Consider the following 26,745-nt stretch of genomic DNA (forward strand, 5'->3'; position numbering starts at 1 on the left):
GCCAAGATACATTCATTAAAAATAATGTTAGTGGGTTTAGTGATCTTAGGTAAATCTCTCATAGCAAATGTATTACTAGCTTTCACTATGTTATCAAAGTTAATGTGACAAAATCTTCTATGCCATAACAAACTATTGTCAATATTAGCTACCAAACATGCTATTTTAATGGAGTTTGACTTAAATACATTATCTTTGGTTCTTGTGCCAGTACCAAGGAGTTTTCCTTCCTTTTTTTGATAATTCATGTGTCATTACCAAACTACAATTGGTAACTTTTGTCCATAAGGTATCCAACACTCAATAGGTTATGCTTTAGTCCATCAACAAAATAAACATCATCAGTGTATGTTTTACCATCTAGTGTGATAGATCCAATTCTTATAATTTGATAGGCTGCATTGTTCCCTACTTTGAAAATTCCTCCATCATGGAATCTGAATTTGACAAATTTTCTCATATCACCAGTAATGTGATGTGAACAACCACTATCAATAATCTAATCTTTCTTTTCAACTTGTGAGATCAGCACACTTTCTTCTCTAATTTCTCTATCAAGATCATCCTCCTTTATAGATATGAATCCTTAGTCATCTTCACTCAAGTTTTGATTAGATTCTTGTTCCTCTTCTTCTTCATTAGCATATAAATAATTTCTAGGTCTTCTAGACTTGAATCTTCCCTTATGCTTTCTTTCTCTTTTAGGACACTTCGATGCATAATGACCATATTCATTATATGTCCAACATTTAAAGATATTCTTACCATCTTTTTCTCTTTCCACAAGAAGAGCCACTCCTTGGATCTTTTCCTCAATAGACTTGCTACTACTAGCAATATCTCCTTGTGCTTTGCTAGACCAAGTTTGATATTCGATGCACTAAATGTTGTCTCAACCTTTGCTAATTCTCTAGATTCTTTTAGATCAAATTCTAAAGCTTCCAATCTACCAAAAAATGTGTCTTTGGTGAAATTAGTAGTATAGGATATCATTAGCTGAATCATTTGTGTTACTATCTTGAAAGGTGGTGTTAGACTTTTCAAGATCTTCCATATCACTTTATCATCAGATTTCATTCCATCAAGAGATGTGATTCCTGCAACAATCTCAGATATTCTGCCAACATAGCTTCTTACAAATTCATCTTCCATCATTTTAACATCTTGGAATGTGCAATACAAATTTTGCAATCTAACCCTTTTTGCATGTGTATCACCCTCATAATTAGCCTCTAAAGTTTTCCAAATTTCATGAGATGTTTTGTGTTGTTTTACTTGACTGTACTCATCTTCAAGTAGAGATAACAATATTGCTTCTCTTGCCCTTATGTTGCACATAAATACTTCTCTCTATTCCTTGGTGTGGGTTTCAAGATTGTTTTCTTTTGAAATGTTCTTAGATGCCTTGGTTACAAACCAATATCCTGGACCCATGCACAAGAGATGAGTCTTCATTTTATCATTCCAACTGGCATAGTTTGTGCCATCAAATCTAGGACTTTCCTTCTTGAACAAATTCACCATGGATCTCCCAAAGTTGTTAAACTTTCCTTAAGGGACCTAAGGCTCTGATACCAATTGTTAGAAATTTAGTAGTAAATCAATTATATAAGAATCTAAAACATTTAACCTCTTAAAAAATCTTAACCATTCAATCAAAGTAAACTATAACCATAAAGAGATGTGCATACATAATTACATCAGATATGTTGACTAGGGAAACCATTGATTAAAGGGAAAACCTCAGTGGGAATGATGCCCACAAAATGATGCACTAATATGAATATTCCTTGTTAGAGGATGGACCTCGTTAGGAGTCTATTACAATTCTTAGTACAAAGAGTCCCTATTAGGAGACCTTGAATTCCTGTTATGAGATTCCAACCTTGTTAGGAGTTGTAGAAGGTAGCTAAACCCACTATCTAATTGATCTTGGTACAATTCCTTTCTGAATAATAAATGTGAGACAATATTTCACTTCTACCTCTATCTAGTACGTCAGACTTCTTCACCTTCAGATCATGCAATCAGATCTGGAACTTAGTATCCATCAACAGTAACCCTTAAGGTCACTTACACACATTAGCAAATCACTCTTCTCTATTGCTTCACAATTCACAATTCATAATTCACAATTCTTCTCTACTTCTTAATCTCAATGTTGATATCTAAAACTCAAAAAACATCTTTAATTTATACCACACTTAATATTAAGCCCTTGAGTCAACTTCATATTTTATCATATGTTAATTAAATGAAATGCACGTTTAATTAATGTTGTTAGCTCACAGTTATACCCAAACTTTCACATGTGTGACTTCCATACCCGTGCGCTCATTGACATCATAAGTGGTTAGTGTACTACCTCCAGTTAACTGTAGAACCCTTCGTTCCAAATACAAAGTACTATATTGACTATACAATAGAAACTATTTTCCCAATGCTTTATTTCCATGTGGTTCTCTATAAATCATTTTTATTTTCCATACTTTGTCGATTTAGGTTCTGTGCACTTGCTCATGTGTCCAATACATATTGTAGTATGTGTTGGTAACTACACATAAGCAGATATGTAATGTAATGTCCTTAATACAAAGTACAAGCTCATTGCTATGTTGTCATCAATGAAAAACATGATCATAGCAATGTTCTACAATGCTCCCCCATAGCATCAGAATTCATGCTAACATGTTATACAATTAACATTGAAGTTTGACTCTTGAGTTGGCTGCATTATGTAAACGTCTAAGCTTGAATCTTAGTGTCATCATAAACATGCCAAGAGTTTATATATGCTTTATCTTCAGAACCCAAGAAGACTTGAAATAAAGTTTTTAATTTATTCATGAAATTTGACATCAATATTACTTTCTTATCCATCTCTTTGAGAGCTTCATTCATGGAAACACATTATAAATGCTCTTCTTATGATTACTATAGCTATAGTTGCATTTTTTCTTAGATATATTTTGTTTGTCATTATCCTAGTGTAGGGAATCTAAAAGCCCTTACTTTGGCTTTCTTTGTGTTCTTGTTGGTTTGAGACTTTTTGTGACTCTAGCCAAGTTAGGGTGGTGTATTTTTATGCTTAGATCAAGTTGGTTAAACTCATCCTTTTTTAGGTGTGTGCAAGCTAATAGACACTAGGTGGTCAAAGTGGGTCTAAGTCCATACAAGCCATTGGAAAGTGGGATATGACCCAACTAGGTCCTAAACAATGATTTTTCATCTTGTTCAAGTGTTTGGAACTCATAAAATGTAATTTTGGTTTGAAATGCTAAAAGTTGCTAAGTTGTCAAGAAGTTGCTCGAATGGGTCTAGGGTACAAAAGAGGCATATTGGTTACCAAGGGGCCACATTATGTATTATAGTATTTAGAAGCTTGGGAGGGTCGCTAAATACCTCTTACTTTCTCATTGACATTTAATATGGTATTAAAGTCTCCTCCTAGAAGGATGAGATAATTCTTACGATTGTTAATGAGTAAGATGATTTCTTCCCATAAGGAAATCTTTTCTATATTATAGGTTGGACCATATACATTAATGATAATAAATTGAAGGTTAGATTTAGTGCTTTTGACTCTACTACCTAACTAATTGTTATTGGATTTTCAACTTTCTAAAGTAGCTTTCATAGGGTTCTATATGAAACCTAAACCTTCATAAGCCCCTCAAGATGTGTGTAAGATAGTGTTTCAGGTCCCTATATTCTTTTCTAAATTATTTCCTTTGTCCATATTTAACTTAGTTTACTGAATTAGTATGATTTCTGATTCAAAAAGTTTTAAATTTTGTTTTAGTAGTATTTTCTTGCTAGGGGCATTTAAGCCCCTAGAATTCCAAGTAGTGATTTGCATAGCTCCTTAGGAAGGCTCATCCCCTTCCTTGATTTAAATAGTTGACTAATCTTTTGTTGTTCTCTAGCCTGACCATTTCCTTCTCTTAGTTCCTTGAGGGATTTTCTACCTCTTTTAGATTTCACCTTGCCATAGTTAGGAGATTTAAGTCCTTGATTCATCTAGATGCCCAACTATTTTATATTCTTTTGTGCACTTAAGGAAATTTCAGATTGATTATCTTATTTCCCTTCCTCTTCTTCACTTTCCATCTCCTATATTAATTGCTCTACTAAGTTTAGGTAGTCCTTTGTGACTCTGTCCTCTGTAGATGTATACCTTCTTAGCTTAATTTCCTCAAAATCTTTGGCTTGAATAATCTCTAGAAGTGCCTCAATTAGCTATAGAAATTCCTCATTTTTTTATTTACCTTCAATTTTTAATAAATCTCTTTTTAGATCTATGTAGGTATAGTTATCTCCTCCTAGTTCTAGAACTTTGTGAATCGAACTTTCCTTTTCTACTTCACTGCTCTTATCAATATTTTTAAAGACAAAGACTTCAATTAACTTCTTAGTTAAGGCTTCTAAATTATCTTCTTCCACTTTGTCTAGATGAAAATTTCCTAGCTCTTCCTCCCTAATCTAGTCTCTATGTAAGAAATCTTGAAGATCTTGTGTTAACTATCTAATTGCTTTAGATTGATCTATGTTCTTCTCCATATAATTCCTGCCAAAATGAGCTACTTAGTCTAATTTTGGTAGTGGTGTTTGCCAAAATTTAGAACACCAGTGAATTGGTTTTTTGTTAGAAGTTGCTACTTCTTCCCCATTTTTCGTTATATTGTCTTGGGGAGGTTCCATCTTCTCATCTAAATTCATAGTTGTCCCTTTTTCTGGTTCTTCCCCATTAAATATTAAGAAATTTATTGTTTCTTCTATTCTTCTAACTTCCAAATCCAATAGCTTTTTAGTTGGTCGTGTCTCCATTTTCCCTAACATGATTTTGCCTCTATGTTTGAAACACAACTTCTTTTATTCTTTTTGGTTTCCTCTAAGTTGTCCATATCTTCCCTGCTAATGGTTGTCAATTCATATGGCTTTAAGTTAATCAAATCTTCCTAGCAATTTCTACTATCTATACAAAGATCTTTGGCACTCTGATTCTCATTAATCCTCTATAGATTTGAAAGAGCATTTGTATCTATGCTTTCCCCAATACTTACTTTTCCTTTGTTGGATCTTGGACCTTTGTATTCAAAAAGGTTTTAAAGGTCTAGAAGTTAAAAACACAAAAATTGCGGTGTGGTCATCAACTTTTAAAAGTTGCTCCATAACATTTTGTGCAACTTTTTAGTTATGACATTGCAATTTTCTTTGTTCATGTAGTAGTTTTATTTTATCTTTTTTAATTGCCAAATCTCTCTCCCTTTCTTTTATTGTTTAAGTTATCAATTTTTTCCTTGGCATGATGATGATTCCTATATGTCAAATTATTCAAACATCTGAATTACTTACAATTTGTAAATAAAAAATAATTAAAATACATATACAAATTACAATTATTTCAACGAATACAAAATATATATTAAACAACTTGAAATATTATAATGAATTGTTCATTCTTTTAAAATTTCTAACCATTTCCAAATAACAATTCATTCAAGCGTACAAATTTCAATGACTTCACTATATATTAAACAACTTGTCAAATTATAATGAAATTTGTCTCCATAGAAAATATATTTAAAAAGGACTACACTAACCTTTTCTATAGAAATAATTTTCAAAAACCATTCTAATGGTGTATCCAATGATTGAATTTGGTGTTTTCTAGCTTCCAATAGCATAAAACTTATATTTTTTGTCGGAACAACATACCTAGCAAAAAATAGAATATGGGTTAGTAGGGACCCAAATTTCCCTTGTAAATAGTTTTTGGTGTTTTCATATAGTGTGTATGCACTATAGCACGGACACATTATAAAGCGTGAATGCAATATGTGAAATCTCTCTCTCTCTCTCTCTCTCTCTCTCTATATATATATATATATATATATTCCACCCTCTCCCATCCCCTCCCTTTCTCCCTCTCTCCCTATCCCACCCTCTCACATCCCCTACTATCTCTCTCTCCATCTCCATCTCCCTCTCCCCTACTCTCTCTCTCTCTCTCTCTCTCTCTCTCTCTCTCTCTCAGAGTATACAAAAAATGAAAAATTTGTCTTGTGTGCTCTTGTTCAACTTTCCTCATGGTTGAGCATTGATAAAATCAACTTACGTGATATTGTAGATCTTTGTGTTAGCTATATGACCATATTATTTATTTCAAATTTAGACTATTTCAACTCTTTCAATTATAATTTATTTTGAGTGTATGCCCATTTTCTTTAAAAACCAACATGTACTAATTGCGGTGTAGATTTTAGTGTGGTCATTGAATTTCACAACTTAGTTTTTTAGAAACTAGACTCCATTCTATAGACTTTGGAAAAAGGAAGTTTTGATTTTAGATTAGTTGTCAATCATTTCTAGGGGAAGCATAGAAATATTTAACACTTTTGGGATGCGTTCAAGTACAAAATTCATTAAAAAAAAATACACATTATAAAATTACCCAAAATTTTTGGGATAAACTACACGGTGTTAGGTAACTTTTGACTAGAGCAATTAAAGAATTTCAAAAAAAAAAGTTAAAATTTTAGGGGGGCCACACTTTGCACTATGTTACATTTTTTCTTAAAAAGTAGTACCACTTTCTATGGCCCCTTTATTTGAGGACCTAAAACTAAACCTTTTTGAAAAAAAATTAGTATTTTAAAAACTAGATTCAAAAGACTGCTAGACTTTTTAATGGTCATATCTTAAAATTTCGAGTGTAAGTATCTTCAAATTCTCATCAAAGTTCAAAAATTATTGATTTCAAAAAAAGAGTGGCCACTTATACCCCCATTTTGGCACCACAACTTGGTGCACTTACCCTTGTATGTTATCAGATCAAACCCACATTTTACTTTCTAATCATTGTGGTAGTAGTAAAATCCTTTTGATTAAGGTTGACCTAACAGTCATTTGTAAATCCTTTAATAAGGTCACATTCTCAGGGAGTGTTCTAAAGTCCTATAACAAGGTCACTCCTAATAGGGTGATTAAATCCTTAAACAAGGTCACACCTAACAATGTGTTTTGTAACCTTTAATAGGGTTGGTTCCTTATAGAGCTTAGTTCAGAAGAGTGAAAAGTGGTAGCATGTTACGTGGTGGTTTTCCCAAATTGGGTTTCTATGTTAAATATGATGTTAAAAATTTGTGTGGATGTTTTTTTATGCGTTTATGCTACATACTATTTTTTGTGTTTGAAATTTATTGTTAATTGTGCTATTATTATGAACTAGTTGACACATATTGAATAGAGACCTAAAATAAATTGAATATGTTGAACAATGATGAACAATTTTATTCGATATGATGTTCATAAGTTTGATTAAGTTTTTTTTAGCTGTTAAACATTGATTTTATACATCTAGACCTAAGGATAACTAATTCATCCCCCCTCTCAATTATTATAAATATTCCAATTGTATATGTAAATATAGGTTTTTCATCTACTTTTAAAAATGTATTTGAGATGACATGTATAGAGATAGATACATAAAAAAGAAAGATTGGTCTTCAATGTATATTTTGTTTGTTATAATTTATATTTAATTTCAAACTTGTCAATAATTGATTATTTTTATCTTCCACCATGTTTCCCCTATCAAATCTATGCCATTTTAAAAAGTAATTATATATTCTTGAAGAGAACTCTCTCCTCTAGTGTGGTATATAATTTCTTTTTATATCACCTTTTTTTTTTAATGAGAATCATCATAAATATACACCTACTCATTAGAAATACATGTATGGTTGGCACTTTGATATTCTATTTATATGTTTTATTGATGCTAGGTTTTATCATTGATGACAACATATATTTTTGAGTTCATGATAGATAAAGATTTTATACATTACAAAGGATTATTGGTACAAAAAAGTTGGCACATAATAGGTTAAGCTATGTGAGCTTAGAATTATTTTCATAGACGAGTATAGATCCTACATCTATGTTTTCTTATATATCTATTGAGTAATGGATGAGTTAGAGTACATTTGGTGAAAACTCATAGCAGACCAGTGTGCTGAAAATAATGTCACAGATCTAGATGTTGAGAAATTGGATATATATTATCAATGATATGGAGTTAAGTTTAGCAAGATTGGATAATGGTTGAAGACATGTTCATGAAGCTAAATTCATGATATAAGTTCTAAGATATCATTTCAAAGACATGTTTATGAAGCTAAGTGAATTAAGGTATGTGTTTTACTAGCAATCATCTATATTGGTGTAATGTGTTGATCTTAATTGTAGAATGTGTTAGTTATATTGTAGCATGTAGGAACCTTATTGTAATAATCTTAATGGCTCTTAATAAGGAGTGTATTACTTAGCAAGGTTCTATGTAATTAATTATCCATTGTGGAAGCTAAAATAGGTTCACCCACTTAGTTATTTGAAAATGGTATAAAGGAAAGGCGTTTTCCTTACATGAAAGATATTACATATACTATGTTTTCAAAGGATGCAAGTTTGATTTTTGAATAATTTTAGAAGAGTAGAGTTTGGTTTGGTACATGGTATTGAGCTTCAAAGGAACTGTATTGTCAATTGAGTTGTAGTTTGGTCAATTAAGTGTTTTGGATATGTTATCTTGAAGTGTTGATATTCATATTACTTGGATCAATTTAGACAGTGGATCTAGCTGTTTTCTAATTACAATTAAATAGGGTTAGAACCTTATAACAAGGTTTAAAGGTCTCCTAAAAGGGATTTTTCCTTTAATAGGGATTTTTGTACTCATTGTATTGTAATTAGCTCATAATGTCATCAAATCCTTTCATAAGGAACTTATATATTAGACACTATCTTGTGGGTACCATCCTTACTAGGCTTTTCCTTCTGATTAAGGGGTTCCCTAGTCAAAATATTATTGTGTCATTACATGCATAGTTTATCTCTTTTTCTGATTCATTATATTGGTTATTGAATTTGGAAATAATAAGTTGGATTTAAGTTTAATTTCTCACAACTAATTCACCTTCCTCCTCCTTTCAGTTGTGTGTGGACTCTATTCTTAAAAAATTGTGTTAGAGCATTAGGTCCCTTTTGAAGGAAATCTTAGATACTTGAGCGGATCCAAGGAATATAGGAAGGAGAGTCCAAAATTTGATGAAGAGAACTATGATAATTGGAATGATAAGATGCAAACTTAGTTGATCTACATGTGAGTTGACTACTCATTGATTACAAAGAAACATGTTATTATGAATAAGTAAAGAGATCTATTTTCATGTACATATGAGGAAAACAAGATATTCCTATGTAATATGATTCCAAGAGAAGAACTGACCACTACACTTCCTAAATAGAAATTGTTGAGGTAAAGGGTCATGATCTTTCTCATAAATTTTGGACTAGATTCGAAATATTATATTAATGTGATGAATATACAAAGACACCAAGGTTGTAGAATTAGAAATCTAAGCTAGAAAGTTCCAAAATATAAGAGATGAATCTATTAGGTAATATGTTTAAAAAATACACAGATTTCCATATGTATAAAGAGATCTGGAGGAATGATATCAGAAGATGAGGTATGCTACAAAATTATGACATCTTGAACCCTTGCTTATGATAATAAGATATATTCTCTTGAAGAAGCTATTTGTCTTATAAAATATTTTAACATATAAACTTTAATTGGAATATTGTAAAATTTATAGACTAGTAGATTAAGAGATATTTTACCTAGAGTTGAAACAAATTTCAAAGCTAGTGTACATAATGATAATAGGGTACTAACAAAATGTGTAAGCACTAGTAGATACTATGCTAAAGATTGGGCACAAGGTCAAGAAGAAGAAAGAAAGACTTGTTAGTATTTTAAACTACCAAGCAAAAAACCACCTGATACCAAGATGATGAAGGAAAAATTAGTCTAAGGATTAGCTATTTCCTATGCTCAACTAAGAAGTCCTCAGATTTGGACCCAACTGCAACAAAATCATAAAAATTTTCTATTGTTTAGGCATTGCGAAACCAAGGCGGGTGCACCTGAAGGGTAAAAGGGTTTAAAAATAAATATCATCTTTACACTTCACTCTCTTAGTGATATTAATTCACAATATTCATCCCTTACTGTAGATATTTGTTCACAAATTCTTCTTAGATTTACATATAATTATGGGTAACAACATAGATGGGTAAAAGCACAAACCTGTGTCACCTTTTATAAAGGAAAGTGATATCATAATTTAAACTCTTCAACTTTAATGTCATAAAAGTGGAACTTGTGTTTAGAATTTGAAGATGATGTAAACTATCGAAATGTGTAAAAATGGATGAAGTTTGTGTCTATAATTTTTTTTTAAAAAAATTGAGTGAAAATTTTATTTATTTTTGAAATTTTAAAGTCTATTTTTATGTATTCTATATCAAAGCGTTAGCTGGTATTTTAGTGAAATCTAAATTATTATTTTTGTTTCTATAGATTAAAGTATTCAATGGGCAGTAAAAGAAAAGGATCAAGAAAATATGATAGAATAAGAGATGACAAAATGAAAGGTTAGACAAAACGTAACCAAAACCAACCTACTAAAATTCTTGAAGAGGATTAGATTCATGAAGAGAATGAAAGTAATCAAGAGGAAGAAATTGGCAATTCTAATGATAGAAAAAAATTAGAAGGCATAGAAAATTTGATGGATTTGGATGAGGAATAATTTTAAACCAAATTTCATCTAAAGATATGATAAATGATAACACTACAAGAAAGAATTGTCAAAACATGTGGGATGAATATTTCAAAGATAAGAATATATTTGGATAGGCACAATTAGTTGTCAAGTTGTTTAGGAGAAAAGATATGAGACCTATTTTGGAGTTGTTGGATGTTGATAATAGGAAAAGCCATGTGCATAATATTAATAAAACAATAGTTGAAAAATTGGAAAATTCTTATAACAAAATTGACAACACAACTTGAGGAGGTGATTTGAGTAATCCATCTAGATCATTGATGACTACTATATCTAGTAGAAAATTGACACATAGAAGATAGGTACATGCAATTTCTAATGTACTACATATATCTAGAAGAATTTTTCAGAGATACTTCAAGAGAAGAAATATGCTAGATGATAACATTGAGAATAAATGGGTGAATATTTGTAGAGTTCCTCAAAAAGATAGAATTTTTGAAGATGGAAAAAGACAAGTTATTGAATTTTGGACCACACATTCTCATGTTTCTTCCGATAGATGTGATACTATACAAATTAAAGATCAAGAGACAGGGGCCAAAATTGAACATCCAAAACATTTCATAGATATAACCCAAAGTAAATTATTTCAAAGATTCAAGCAAGAATTTTCTAATGTCAAAATATGTTAGAGAATGTTTGAGAGTTTGTGTCCTTCCTTTGTACACGATGCGTGAAACTTCTTATTGTTGAAATCATGTTGAATTTGGTCTACACTTGCAATAATATAAAAAAGGTATGGTAGTACTTGAACCTAATTTGTTCATCCCTAGCAGTACAACACAATTTTTGAAGTCCATATTATGTGATAAATTAGATGATTCAGATGATTTCAAAGTGCAATGCATCAAAAATCAGTGTGAAGATTATGGAGATTTACACAAATTTTCAATGTAAATTGAGAATATTAATGAATTGACACCAGTTTCATGGATGAGATATGAATATGAAACATACCAAAATAAGACAGGAGATGAATCCAAAAAAAATGTGTTGAAGGAGAGTGAATTGCATTATGATGAGTTTATGACCAAGTTCTATCCATTGATATATCCACTTATCCAACATTGTCATGGTGCAGGATGGCAATCTAAATAGTTTCGTAATTCCAAAAATTATTTTCCACCTAGTTGTATACTTTTAGTTGTAGATTTTTCTGAGAATTATACATTTGCACCTCAAATAGAGCTTCAAGGGAAATATTATCATTCTGAACAAGTTGCAATATTTGTGCAAGTGACCTATAGACATGCACAATTTGAGGTGGATGAGATAGAAAGGTTGGATGAAAATGAACACATCATCATCAAAGAGGTTCATTTATATGTTAGTGATGATAGATTTCATGATAAGAGTTATGTGGCTCATTATTTTGCAATTTTCTTTGAAGATCTTAGAAATTGTGGAATAAATGTTTCAAAGCACTAGATTTGGTTTGGTGGATGTGCAGGTTAGTACACCATGTGAACTTACACATTTATTTAACTTTATTTTTACTTATATTTATTTGTACATGCCTATTTTAATTTGATACATGTACACAGATACTTTTTTCTACTTATCATTTCATGTTCATAGGATAATTCAAATCTGCAAAAGCATTTAATTGGTTAGCAATGCAACATGCTAGAACCGATGTTAGGTTTTTATGGAATTTCTTTTAAAGTGGACATGGAAAAGGGGAGCATGATGGAGTAGGAGAATGTATAAAGCATACACTTCGACAACATGAACTTGTAGGTAAATATGTATTTAATGTGCATGTTTAATACTAGTAGCACATATTTTAAATTATGTATGCATGTTGTATGTACATACAGGGAATAGGATAGAGATTGCAAATCAAATTGTTGAATGGTGCAAAGTTCATTTTGCTACTCAAGATACTGAATACAATAAGCATTACTTTTGGGAAGTAAATGGTGAACTTTATATTTATGTTTAATGTATTTTTCAAATTCTTGAGTTTTTTATTAAATATTTATTTTGAAATATGACAATTAATTTTTGTATTTGTAACAGATATAGATCGATCTAATCCTTAAAATTATCAAACGATTCCTGGCATTAGAAGTTTACATCAAGTGATGACTACAAGAAACCATAAACCTCCAGTAATTAAAGTAAGAGAGAAAACATGTTTTTGTGATGACTACATTAAGGACAATCCAGTGAGTGCCTGTGAAAATATTGTGAATGGATATGTTTCACATTGGGATTTGAAGGAGATAGTTAGAAAGGCTCCTTTTGAAGATGTTGACATTGACATTGACATTCATGATCCTATATATTTAGTTGATTATAAACACATTTCTAATTTAGTTATGGTAGGTTTGTGTGCATATATATAAATATATATATATATATATATAGACATGAATATTCATTTTAAAATTAATTTATATTTATCTATTTTTATGTACATGTAGGAGATATTTTTCAAGTTCAAGCCTTACTAGATAATGCGAAAAATGTGGACTATTATCTTTTAAGATGCACAAAAGAAAAACACAAGTTGCTACTGAACAGTCATATCCAATTGGGTTAGTTGTTATTGAAGGAACATATTATCAACAAACAAGGGTAACTGATAGTGGTATTGAATATATTGAATACAAGCCTGGAGGAAAATTTTTACATTGCAGTAACCATGTTATAGCAACCAAGTTACAATTTGAAGCAATACAAAGAAGAGGACATTGTAGAAATCAAAAGTGCAAACTGTCTATTGAAGAACATGAAAAACTTCTAGAGATAATAATAACTAGAGAGGATCCTAACAATACAATATTTGTAGAGCTCTAGTTTACCTATATACTTATTGTGGAGCTCTAGTTTAGGTATGTGTATATAGCTCTTATACTTTTACATTTAATGTTGATAGGATATTTATTTTATAAATTTTTATACATTGGATCATTTATCTTGGATATGCAAAATTATACATGTTTTGTTATTTTTATTTAAATTGGACATGGATATCTCATTTAAGACAACCTCTTAAGACCTCCCCTTAAGACAACCTCTTAGGACCTCCCCTTACGACTACCTATTACCTAACCTCCTCTTAAGACCACCTATTAGGACATCCCCTTAGTACCACCTTTTAGGACCTCTCCTTAAGACAACACCTTTAGTATTTGTATGTATCTATATACATTGTTTATGTTTTCTTATGATTGTTAATGTTGTTATGTATTTATGTACATATAATCTTTATGTTCTTATATATGTATTAACTTTTATTAATTAAATGTTGTAACATGCATTATTTAGGTCATACTCTTTATATGTTCTTATGTACATGTGTATGTTATAATTGTACCTATGCATTAATCTACATTATTATATATGCATAATTTAGGATCTCCCCTTAAGACATGTCATAAAATATAGTTAATTATACTTAGAATAAGGCATTAAAAAAAAACATATACATAAGCATGAATATTGAAAACATACATGTCTACATTTAACATGAACACATTTACATACATCTATGAAATAAAATATAGATGAATATTGAAAACATGAATAAGGCATTAAGATGAATAACATATACAGAAACATGAATAACACATACATAAACATAAAATATTAAGACATTAAAATATCAATAACATGTACATAAACATTAATAAAAATATGAATATTGAAAATATGTATTACATTTTTTATTTTCGTATGTATTCTTTGTGTTCTTATATGTATTCTTATATGTAGTTCACATCATGTATTTTTTAATAGTAATCTTTATGTTCTTAAATACATTTTATATAATAAAAAATACATCTATGAAATAAAAAATACATTTTAATCTACATTCTTATGTATAATTTAGGATCTCCCCTTAAGACATTTCATTAAATATAGTTAATTACACTTAGATTAAGGCATTAAGATGAATAACATATACATAAACATGAATAAGGTATAAAGATGAATAACATATACAAAAACATGAACATAATATGTACATCTATGTAAAATAACACATTTATGAAATAATGTATACATACACATGTAAAATGTATCCAAAATACCATATAAAACATCTACAAAATACCACATCAAATCTCTCTAAAATACCACATGTATCAAATGTATCTAAAATAACATGTACATCCATATAAAAGTATCTGAAATAAGACATGTATCTAAAATAACATACATATCCATATAAAAGTATCTAAAATAACACATGTATCGAAAATAACATACATCAAGCTAGATATCAAAGTATCTGAAATGACATGTATATATAAAATATCCCAACATCAATGAAATAGACATGTGTAAACTAAGATCAACCACATCCCCCTCCTGATTCTTGACCCCAAAAGGCTCTACAATTTGAATCTAGACCCTATTTCAAATGAAAGAAATTTGTAAAATTATAAAATTATACATATGTATACATGCATGTATTATATCATATGTACAATATATATCTATCAAATATATTATAAAAAATACATAACATACATGTGACTCATGTTGTGTAGGATTTTTTGGGGTCTGAAGATCTCCAAAATGCAATAGACTATCACTAAGATCCTATAGAACACACATGTACATGTAAACAAGTTAAATTGAATCACTCAAGAATATATATGCATAGACCTAACCACATACATATAAAAGATCTTGAGTAGGCTAAAAAAATTGTATACATGTGTAAATTATAGTAACAAATAAATATAAACATATATAAATTTACAATATTTACCATAGCATAATGTAATGCTTTGCCAATCTGACTAATATCTGAGTCATGTAGTGATAGAGTAATCTCTGACTCATGAAATGTAAGTTCTCTAAGGCCAAGTTGTGTAGGATTAGGTGCTATAGAATGTGTAGGGATATCCTCCTATCTCTGTGAGGGATGTGATTCTGCTATGCATGACAAAATATGGCTGATGTGTTCACCAATGTCATGAAGAGGAATCCTCGTGACTGTTGACAATGCCTGATATGATCCAAGAAGATTAGATGCTAAATAAGATGCCATATGATGCAATGCATCCACATTTGATATAGTTAAAACCTCTAGTGGGATTGGTACATCTGCTATCTCATATAGATCATCAACTCCTATGCTAGAAGATGCACTTGTCGAAATGGGACCACGAGATCGTGACATATATCTGTCACTTCTATCTGAAGATATCTCCTATAAGTGTGTGGAAACTATGGCAATGCTAGAAAATATCTAACTCCTGACTGTATCATCAAGAATAGTCAAACCTGCAATAGTCATTTGTGGACCTCTCGACATGACCAAAAGGTTTGGACTCACCATTGCCCATTTATTAATAGGCATAGGGGTGTTCATAGGTCTAAATCTCTTTGAAAATCAGCCTTGACCCTATCCAGCATGACCTAGAAAATATTTATAATTGACATCATGATGTAAACAAAATTCAACAAACAATTGTTTGCAAAAATACAGAGGAAACTCATCCTTTTGTGGCCACCTGTGATGCACAACTAGCCACCGAGGATATATAAATGGAGCAACAAGCTGATCTATGCACTTCATCATTGAATAACCTCTAACCCTAGCCCTATCTATATAAAAGGGAAACATGGTTTTCACCATAGCAGTGGAGACCTCACCATCAATCTGTAAATACTTCACAGTGCCAATGACATTGTAAGAAAGGGAAGAGTAAAATATATCAATACTAATATCATCAAATGGGTTGCATGCAGAGATCATCTCGATTATCTGGAAAAACTAATCTCTAATAAAAACAATCTTCTCCCTATCAAGGAGAGTTGTAGAAGCAAACAATGTAGAATCAAGATAGTTGAGAGCACGAGAAAATCTAGCAATACTATCTACAAATAAACATTGTCTCTCCTCAATATATGATGTCGGTCTACATGTTGTTCTTGACTCAACACTAGGACCACCTCCCTAAACACTATCCTCCCCTGAGGACGTAGGTGCTCCACTAGTACCAGATGCCATAATGATATATGCAAAGATCTCTATCTATAAATGTAGAGTTAAGAAATACATACATAAGTACATATAATTTAACTTAAAGTTAAATTTAATTTAAAACCTATATTTATATAAATATGTACAAAGTTGAATGTAACTAAGAATATACACATGTTATTTAGTACATCTAGCTCATGTAAGTGAACATCTAGCTCAAATATGCACATGTAGCTCTTGTATGCGAATAAAAAATATGCATGTATGTTATTTAGTACATCTAGGTTTACTATGTTAATGTTTTCTAAAATGTAACTAATAGATTTTTAAAATGTAATGTTATTTAGTACATATAGGTTTACTATGTTAATGTAACTAATATGTTTGTAAAATGCTATGTTATTTAGTACATATAGGTTTACTATGTTAATATAACTAATAGGTTTGTAAAATGTTATGTTATTTAGTACATATAGGTTTACTATGTTAATGTTTTCTAAAATGTAACTAATAGGTTTGTAAAATGTAATGTTATTTAGTACATATAGGTTTACTATGTTAATATAACTAATAGGTTTGTAAAATGCTATTTTATTTAGTACATATAGGTTTACTATGTTAATATTTTCTAAAATGTAACTAATAAGTTTGTTGTTAATGTTTTCTAAAATGTTATTATATAGGTTTGTACTATGTTAATGTTTTATCAAATATAATTACTTAGTTATCTAAGTTTCAACTTGAATTTTCTATGTTTGAGATCATGCAAACTCTACATTTATGATTAAATGTACATATTTAATTAAAAAATACGATATAGTTTTCTATCTTTAACATATCAATATCTAACTATAAAAAAAACTAACTAGTCTAAATAATCAACTACTAAAAAAACTTAAAATATAATTAAATTAATTATTAAAACACTTAAAAAAATTCATTTAATCAATACTATCATGTAATAACTAAAAAAATTTAAACAACAAAAAAACAAAAAAAAAATGCACCTACCTGTTACGACTAAAACACCCTAATCACTTGATAACCACAACAATGAAATGCAATAGTGAAATGATTGCCAATAGCTATTTTTCAGTATTTATAAACCCAGTGGAGTTCTAGTTGAAACCCTTTCAACCAAAAGGGTTTCTGCCGAAACCTTGTCTACCATGTCAGTGCGGGAAAGCACCACGTCTATACAACCGAATACATTTCGACTGAAACACTTCCAGCTGAAAGCCTTTGGGCCAAAACCCTGATGGATATCACAAAGGGTGACATTGGTTTTTGTTTTGACCCATATCTAAACAAAAAAAATTAGATACAATCCAGGACTAACCAGCTATGATACTCTTCATACATTGAAGTAATATTCATTTTTTTTTTTTGAGATTTTGCTTGATGCTTATTCATGATCTCTTCATATGCAACATGAAATAATTGATTAGTGCATCATTTGGAATTCAGAGTCTACCCATCTATTTTGACCTAATTGATTCCATAACAATCAATATTATCAACAATTTTCCCTAAAACTCATTCTTATGCATATCAATATTATTGCCTAGAAATCCTATCATATCACTTAAGCATTTACTTAAATAATTGAATTAAAAGTAATAGCAAACTAATATACAACCTATCCTAGTTACACTAAATTGAATAAGCTTTGCCCATACAACCTGAAGATAGCTAGTCGGTAACAATGGAGACAAGATTCAGAGAAAATAGATATGCCGGTGATTCATTTTTTCGTTAATTTTCATTGAAAATCATATCAAAATTGGAATAAAACTCATAACAACTCAAGACAAGACAACATGATCCTTAATTGTTAATGTATCTTCAAATTTGCAGCAAAAATACATCACAAAATTGACATCAAGGAAAATGGACCAAATGCAAGTCTAGCAAAAACTAAAATAACAATTTGGACCTTTTCTCTAGCCTTAGAATCTCATTTATATAGCATGAGATGCAACAAGCTTCAGGCCTACAGAATACTGATAATTGTCCTTAAGACATAAAGATATTTACAAAAGTTACTATCATAAAAGACAAAAATTGGTGCAATAGAATGGTTTTCTTCATGAATATTCCTTTTCAGGGACTACTTCTACTATAGGTTCTTTGTTGTTGGAGAATTTTGTGATTGGATTTGATATAGTTTGTTAGAGTAAATAATTAATTAATTGTTAATTATTTATTCTATTTACTTAAGCTTACTTAGGTTAATGCATTTATTTAATATTTAGTATTTAATAGTTGTAGTGGTTAGTTGATGACAACACGGGAGTTTTTTACCTTCTAGCATGTTTCACCTTTTGTGGATATGTGCTGAGTTGTCATCCTTATCTTCTACCACCTTCCAGCTTGTTCTACAAGCTTCCTTGAGGCCTTTATAAGCGACCTCTCTCTCTTTGTATTTTCATCACATTATCACATATTGTATATTGTAAATACATATTCTTCTTGTGTTTTTATATGTGGTCTCTCATGTCCATTTAGGGATTTTCCCTTGCTCCATGCTCTTCCTCTTCTTGGCTTCTCTTTGACAAGTTCTCGCATGCAGGTGATCTTGGGTGTCTTCGGAGTTGGCTCTCCTCAACTCCAACATAGTTGTCATTCCTTGAAGTGTGTGACCATTGGACTTACTTGTGATGGACTAGGCTCTTATATTTGAAGCTAAGTTTAACTCATGGTTCTCCATCTAGGTCATCTTGTATTGACAAACTAATAGTTATACTTGATTCTTCTGCTACCAAGTCATGAATTTGAATTTTTGTACCTATTTATGCAGTTTATTGTTTATCCTTTTCTTCCTCTACATTTACTGGTGCATCAACTATTTCTAGTTCATCTTGGTCCATCTCATCTTCATCTATTTCACCAAGCACTAACAATTTTGGAAGTACAAAAATTTGCCATCCACTTGTCAAAAAGTGTGTCATCTAGCCAATTAAAACTCAAAATATCATGTTGTTTCTTCAAAACATATTCTCCTAATTTATCTATTTCAATAAACTCCTCTTTAAAAGAATCATAAAATATTTGAACTTTAACAACTTCTTCAATTGTATTTGCCAACCATGCATTCCCTTTTCATTTATGACCCTATTTAGCCTAAGGCATAACAGATCATCCAATTCTATGGTCCATTCCTCTTTATCTTACAATTTGTCCATTTTATTTAGTGCATGGGGCAAAAGTTAAAATTTTATACTCTTTTACTTTGAAAGATAATTTATGATTCTCCTCTACAATGCAATTCTTTTATTATCAAAATTAGATAGATCATTAGTCATAGTCAAATGTCTTTTCTATTTGTTCACAAGACAAACTGATGACTAAGAAACATAAAAGAGTAACATACATGTCCCTGTTATTCCATTTATTTACAATTAGCTTCAAAGCATCGTCATTACTTTTTAGCTCATTCCATATGCTCATTATTTTTGTCAATTGTTCATAAAATCTAGGCCAACTAATGTTATCTACCTAATACATAGTTGTTTTTCTCAATTTATCTTCATACTGGATATCTAGTTCCATATGTAATGCCCAAAGTTTTCTCTTTTCCTCTTTAAAATCCTCTACTGTATAATATTGAGGTCTCTGTGGGGTATGTGATAGCTCTATAAGGAGATTTGGTTTAAAAGGCTCAACTAGAGGATGAGGATAAGTAATTTTAGCTCTGCTAGACTATCCTTGGTACCATGTCATCTTGTTTTTAGGCTCCATTCTCTTATGTACTTCTTTATTGTAAGCTCCCACAACCTACTCACATTTTTCGCTTGTAGTTCTAAATTTTTTTGTTTCTCCTTCTTGGCTATACCTAGGGTGGGGTTAATTGTTCAAACTTTTAGCTCTCTGGCCTCATCATTTGGGGCATCTTCTACCCTCTTAACAATCAAGTTCCCAATAATGTCAATATCATCAGGCTGAGAGAAATTGGCTCTAGATCCTCTTCTCATTGACCAAATTACCAAGGTAACATGGTCTACACTAAACTTAGCACCTCTAAGCTCTTTTCTCATATTTTCATCCACACTTAACTTCTTGGTAACAATGTTAAAAGCCATTGCATTTGCAATATCCCAATTTGGTAAGAGAAAAACCCTAGATGATCTTATCATTTCTCTTCCCTCCTCAAGGGTCAAATTTATAAATTCTTGCATCAATTATTCTTTTATTTGATCTTATAGAGCTATCTCTTCCATTTCTAGATGCTCTACCTTCCTCTCCATAGGGTTTAACTCTTGTCCTCTATAATCAACAATAGTTAGCTCAAGGCTAGGCATGGGAGGTTCTTAAGGATTTCCTTCGTCTAATTCTATAATAGTAATAAAAACTCCCCCTTGGGATTTTAATTGTTTCATTTTCTCCTTAGTGAGTTGTTCATCTCCTATATGCAAAGGAGATTGAGTGGGTGTGTATTCTTCTATTTGGGATACTTGTTTTTCTTCTATCTTTTGCCATTTGGGCTTTGGCTCTTTGGATCTCTCTTCCAAAATAGTACTAGCTGATCCAACTATTTATTTTCCCTTTTCAACTGCATGTTCTTTGTTCTTAATGATGAACTATAGCTAGACCTCCTCTGAATGACCAATTGTCCTAATCCTATTGCAGGGGTAAAATACAGCCTTTTCATTACTTGTCTTGCCTTGTTAGGATAAGAATTGATAAAAAGGGTCTTCTTTTCATTCATGGTCTCCATAACCTCTGAGAAAGTGATCATCAACTTGTTCATCTTATCTATTTTTGTCTTTGCATTTTTCAAAGGCTTATAATCTTGATGGGGACACAACCCAAGAACAAAATGGACACAATAGAAAAAGGGAAATTGTATTAACTAAAAAATAAGCTAGTACATTCAATACAGGGAAAATAAACTTCAAAACATGCCCTCAGGGCTTACAATAGCATAAATGTGGAGATAATTTCTCCTTTCAGTACCTCCTCTCAAACTCCACTCCGAACTGCCTTTTACAATGCCAGGAATCTCCTTAAATAGACCTCAGAGGGTAATGGACTAGGAATACATTCTAGAAAGTGCTAGTAGGCATCCACTGACCAAATAGAAGGTTCCAGAAGCCATGTTAGAAGTCGTCACAAATCTAGAAGAATCCAAAAATGGTAACCGAACTTTCGAGAGGCATAACTTTTGAACCCTAGCTCCGATTGATGAACCATTTACATTTTGGAAAGCTCTCAACGCACTCTATAGCCCTATGGATAAGCTTTGCTCATCCCCCATTTTTTGGAAGACCATGTAGTCTTACCACCTCTTTGAAAAACAAGTCTGCAATATGGACAACATCATGAGTTTTGTGGCATGGAATGAAATGTGCCATTTTGGAGAGCCTATCAACCACCATGAATACTGAGTCATTACCCCTTTGTGTCCTTCAAAATCCAAGAACAAAATCCATACTTATGTCCTCCCATGGCCTTGATGGAATAGGAAATGGCTGATATAGGCCAGTATTGTGACTAAACCCCTTGGCAACTTGACAAACCTGGCGACTCTGTACAAACTTCTTCACATCCTGTGAAATTTGAGGCCAAAAACAATGTTCTCTAAGAATGGAAATGGTCTTATCTCGACCAAAATGTCCTGCCATCCCTCCACTGTATTTTTCCTTAATCAAATTTTCCCTCGTGGAACTCCTTAGAATGCATAATTGACTACCCTTGAACAACATGCCATCCTGAATCAAATAGTCTAACCACTTGGTTCTATCTATAGCAACAGGTTCTTTACAAGCTTTCCATGCTTCAGCAAAATTAGGATCCTCGGGGTACAAATTCTTGAGTTCATCAAACCCAACTACTTCAACCTACATTACTATAAGCAACAACTATCTCCTACTTAGTGCATCTGCAACCCTGTAAGATTTTCCACTTCTATGCTTCAACACAAATGTATAACTTTGCAAGAACTCAACGCACTTCATATGCCTCTGATTCAATTTACCTTGGCTATTTAGGTACTATAATGCCTGATGATCAGTATACAAAACAAATTCCTTTGGCAATAAATAATGCCTTCATTTCTTTAAGGCCTGAACTATTGCATAGAACTCTTGATCATAAACAGAATACTTCTTCTTTGCATCATTCAATTTTTCACTAAAATATGTAATAGGCTTACCTTCTTAGCTTAATACAGCCCCAATAGCATTGCCACTAGCATCACAATCTACCTGGAACACTTTTCTAAAATTTGGAAGTGCCAACAAAGGCTGTTCTGTCACCTTCTTCTTCAGAAATTCAAAACTTTTCGCAACTGTTGCAGTCCATTTGAACTCTTTTCTATCCCCTCTTATTGTATCAGTTAGGGGTGCACATATGCCACTAAAATTCTTAATAAACTTCCTGTAAAAACTAACTAGACCATGAAATGATCTTACCTCAGTAGTAGACCTTGGAGTAGGCCATTCCAAGATGGCTTTTACCTTCTCTGGATCCATTTTGAGACCTTCAGGTGATATAACAAATCCCAAATAGACTAACTCCCTTTTTGCAAAGATACACTTCTTCAAATTAATTAATAGTTTCTCTTTCCTTAGCCTTTCAAGGACACTACAAACATGCAATAAATGTTCTTCCAAAGTCTTGCTGAAAATTAAAATATCATCCAAATATACAGTAACAAATTTTCCCAAGAACTTCTTAAGTACCTCATTCATGAGCCGCATGAAGGTGCTTGGGGCGTTTATCAATCCAAAGGGCATGACTAACCACTCATAAAGACCCTCCTTGGTCTTGAAGGCTATTTTCCACTCATCTCCTTCTTGAATCTTTATCTGCTGATAATCACTCTTCAGATCTATCTTTGTGAAGTACTGAGCTCCAATCAAGCAGTCCATAAGATCATCCATCCTTGGCAAAGGAAACTGGTACTTGATGGTTATCCTATTTATAGCTTGAGAATCTATACACATCCTCCACTCTCCATCCTTCTTTGGTGCGAGTACTGTAGGTACTACACATGGACTCAGGCTCTCTCAAATCAAGCCCTTCCTCAACAGCTCCTAACCCTGTCTATTTAGCTCTTTTTTTTCAGCAGGAGTCATCCTATGAGCAGCCTTGTTAGGCAAACTAGCTCCTAGAATCAGATCTATCTGATGACTGATTTTCTTTACTGGTGGCAATCCATCTAAAACATTATCAGAGATAATATCTCCAAATTCCCCTAGTAAATCTGAAACTTCAAGTGGTATTTCACTACTACCTTCTTTATCTTTCCTAGGAATCAAAGCATAGCATATATGCTGATGTTTCATGCCATCTAAAAACTTCCTTTCATCAACAAGACAAATCCTAGCACTGCTACATACATTTTCACCTTCCTTTTTCATGGGCTTCAATTTGTGGTGAACTTCATCCTTTGTCAGAGAGTATGTGTTTGCATGTCCATCATGTATTGCATGTTTATCAAACTACCATGTTCTACCCAACAATAGATGGCAAACATCCATCGAAATAACATCACAGAGAACTTCATCATGGTAACTCCCAATTTTGAATTTCACTAAACATTGTTCACTTACCAGGACCTTATGATCATCTTTTACCCAAGCAATCCGATAGGGATAGGGATGTTTCTCCCTCTTGAGCTTCAGCTCAGAGACCATCTCTTCTGATACCAAGTTATCAGTGCTACCACCATCAATGATCACGTCACAACATTTATCCTCACACTTGCATCTAGTATGAAACAAACTCCTCCGTTGTCCTGGTTCAATCTCACCGCTTAGTAGGACTCTTTCATTTACTAAGGTCTCTCCTCTTTCTGCATTCTCTGAATGTAATGATTGTGCATCCTCATCCACATGAGCAACCCTAGCTTGGCCCTCAACTCTCCTATCTGTCCTTCCTTGTCATTGAGGGCATTCAAAGGCATGATGACCTTCTTCATTGCAATGGAAATAGGTACCACGGAAGCCTCCTCTTCCTTGTCCATGTCCTCTACCTCTTCCTCTCTAATTTCCAAAGTCTTGATCATGGGAGCTATTGAAACCCTCATTCCTCTGGTTCCTGCTAGTACCCACATCTTCATTTTTCTTTTGGGTTTCATTGCAGCCTCCAAATGATCTACCGCTTCCCCTTCCTCCTTGACTATGCCCTCTTTGTCTTCCTTCAAACCTTTTATTCAGCTTCTCTTCAACTTGTAGGGAAAATTGGTAGGCCTCTTCAATGCTGATCATTCTTACCAGACTTAATTCCTCATGGATGCTAGGTCGCAACCCACTGATATAACGAGAAACCTTCTCCTTATTTCCTTCTGCATGCCCCGCTCTAATCAAGAGTCGGTAAAATTCCGTTGTATATTCTTGGACTAATCTTTCTGCTTTCTTTAACCCATGCATCTTCTTAAACAAATCAAGCTCGTAGTCTATAGGAATGAACTGTTTCTTCAATTTGTCCACCATGTGATCCCATCTTGTGATCTTTTCCTTTCCTCTTCTGTTTCTTTCCAATTGAACCTCTTGCCACTAGATTTTGGCATGGCCTTTCAGTTTGGCCTTTGCAAACTTAACCCTATCTAGGCCCCTGATATCCTTATACTCAAAGTATTCTTCCAACTCATTGATCTGATTGATCAACTCATCTGGTGCAAACTGCCTCATTGTCAGTGCTCTGTCTACACACTCAGGAAAACTAGGTCTGATACCACTTGATGGGGACACAACCCAAGAACAGAATGGACACAACAAAAAAAGGGAAATTGTATTAACTAAAAAATAAGCTAGTACATTCAATACAAGGAAAATAAACTTCAAAACATGCCCTAAGGGCTTACAATAGCATAAATGTGGAGATAATTTCTCCTTTCAGTACCTCCTCTCAAACTCCACTTCGAATTGCCTTTTACAAGGCCAAGAATATCCTTAAATAGACCCCAGAGGGTTAAGAACTAGGAATACATTCTAGAAAGTGCTAGTAGGCATCCACCAACCAAATAGAAGGTTTCAGAAGCTGCGTTAGAAGTCGACGCAAATCTAGAAGAATCCTGAAATGGTAACCAAAATTTTGGGAGGCATAACTTTTGAACTGTAGCTCCGATTGATGAATTGTTTACATTTCTGGAAAGCTCTCAAAGCGCTCTATAGCCCTATGGAGGAGCTTTTCTCATCCCCCATTTTTTGCCCCTTTTTGAGTTCATTTAATGCAACTAACCTGACTTTGAAGCATTCTTAGGAGGTCTCCAAAACTTGAAAAAATTGCAATAACTTTCAAACCGTGGGGCCTTTTCACCTGATTCTTTTTTTGGAATGCTCTAAATCACAATTACATTCATCCGGCCAATTCACACCTTCTAGTTTACCGAAATGATGACCCAATTACATACTCCTATTTTAAAAAGATTTTCTAGCACACTGATAGTGAAACTGTGAGAGTTGGAACCTTTATTTGACCTAAATGGGTGTCCAAAAATGAAAACACATGAAATAGAAACTAAGTCTAAGTACTTTTTTTTGGGTGACATAGGATTGCCCTTATACCTTTGGATGCTCCTGCATCAAATCTCCCTCAAAACAATTAATGAATTCTAAAACCCTAGAATAGACTCTCCTTTTTTATTTTTTAATCTCTTGTTCTTGGAGAGAAATTCATTTCTTATTACATCTTCAGGGAAATATGGTTGATGTTTTTGATCGCTAGTCATAGCCCTTTTCTTGAATATTTCAAAAAATCCTTCACTAACATTGAAATGAGGATGGGAGACATTCATTTTTTATGGTTCTAAAACTTTATAGAAACAACCAACCCCCCTTTGTAATTATGAATTGATGATAAACTATACAAGATGGAAAAATAGAGCCCCTAGACCTACCAGTCAATTGTGATTCCTCCAAACCACCTATTTGCCATAAAATCTAAGCTATTCCTACCTTAAGAGTTACTTGGTAGGGAAGCACATGTGGATTTCCTTGGAATCCATATACTCTTAAAACTATTGACACTAGATATGGTATGATGTCTGCCCAGTTATGAGAAACTTTCAAGTTAGTAGGGTTATCCATAGTCCTAATGAAATCTAGCAATGCCTTAGATATCTTGGGTTATCTCTTAATAATAGGTTCC

This window comes from Cupressus sempervirens, chromosome 5 (genome assembly GCF_028749045.1).
Source record: "Cupressus sempervirens isolate cs-2001-9-10 chromosome 5, ASM2874904v1, whole genome shotgun sequence".
Classification (NCBI taxonomy): Eukaryota; Viridiplantae; Streptophyta; class Pinopsida; order Cupressales; family Cupressaceae; genus Cupressus; species Cupressus sempervirens.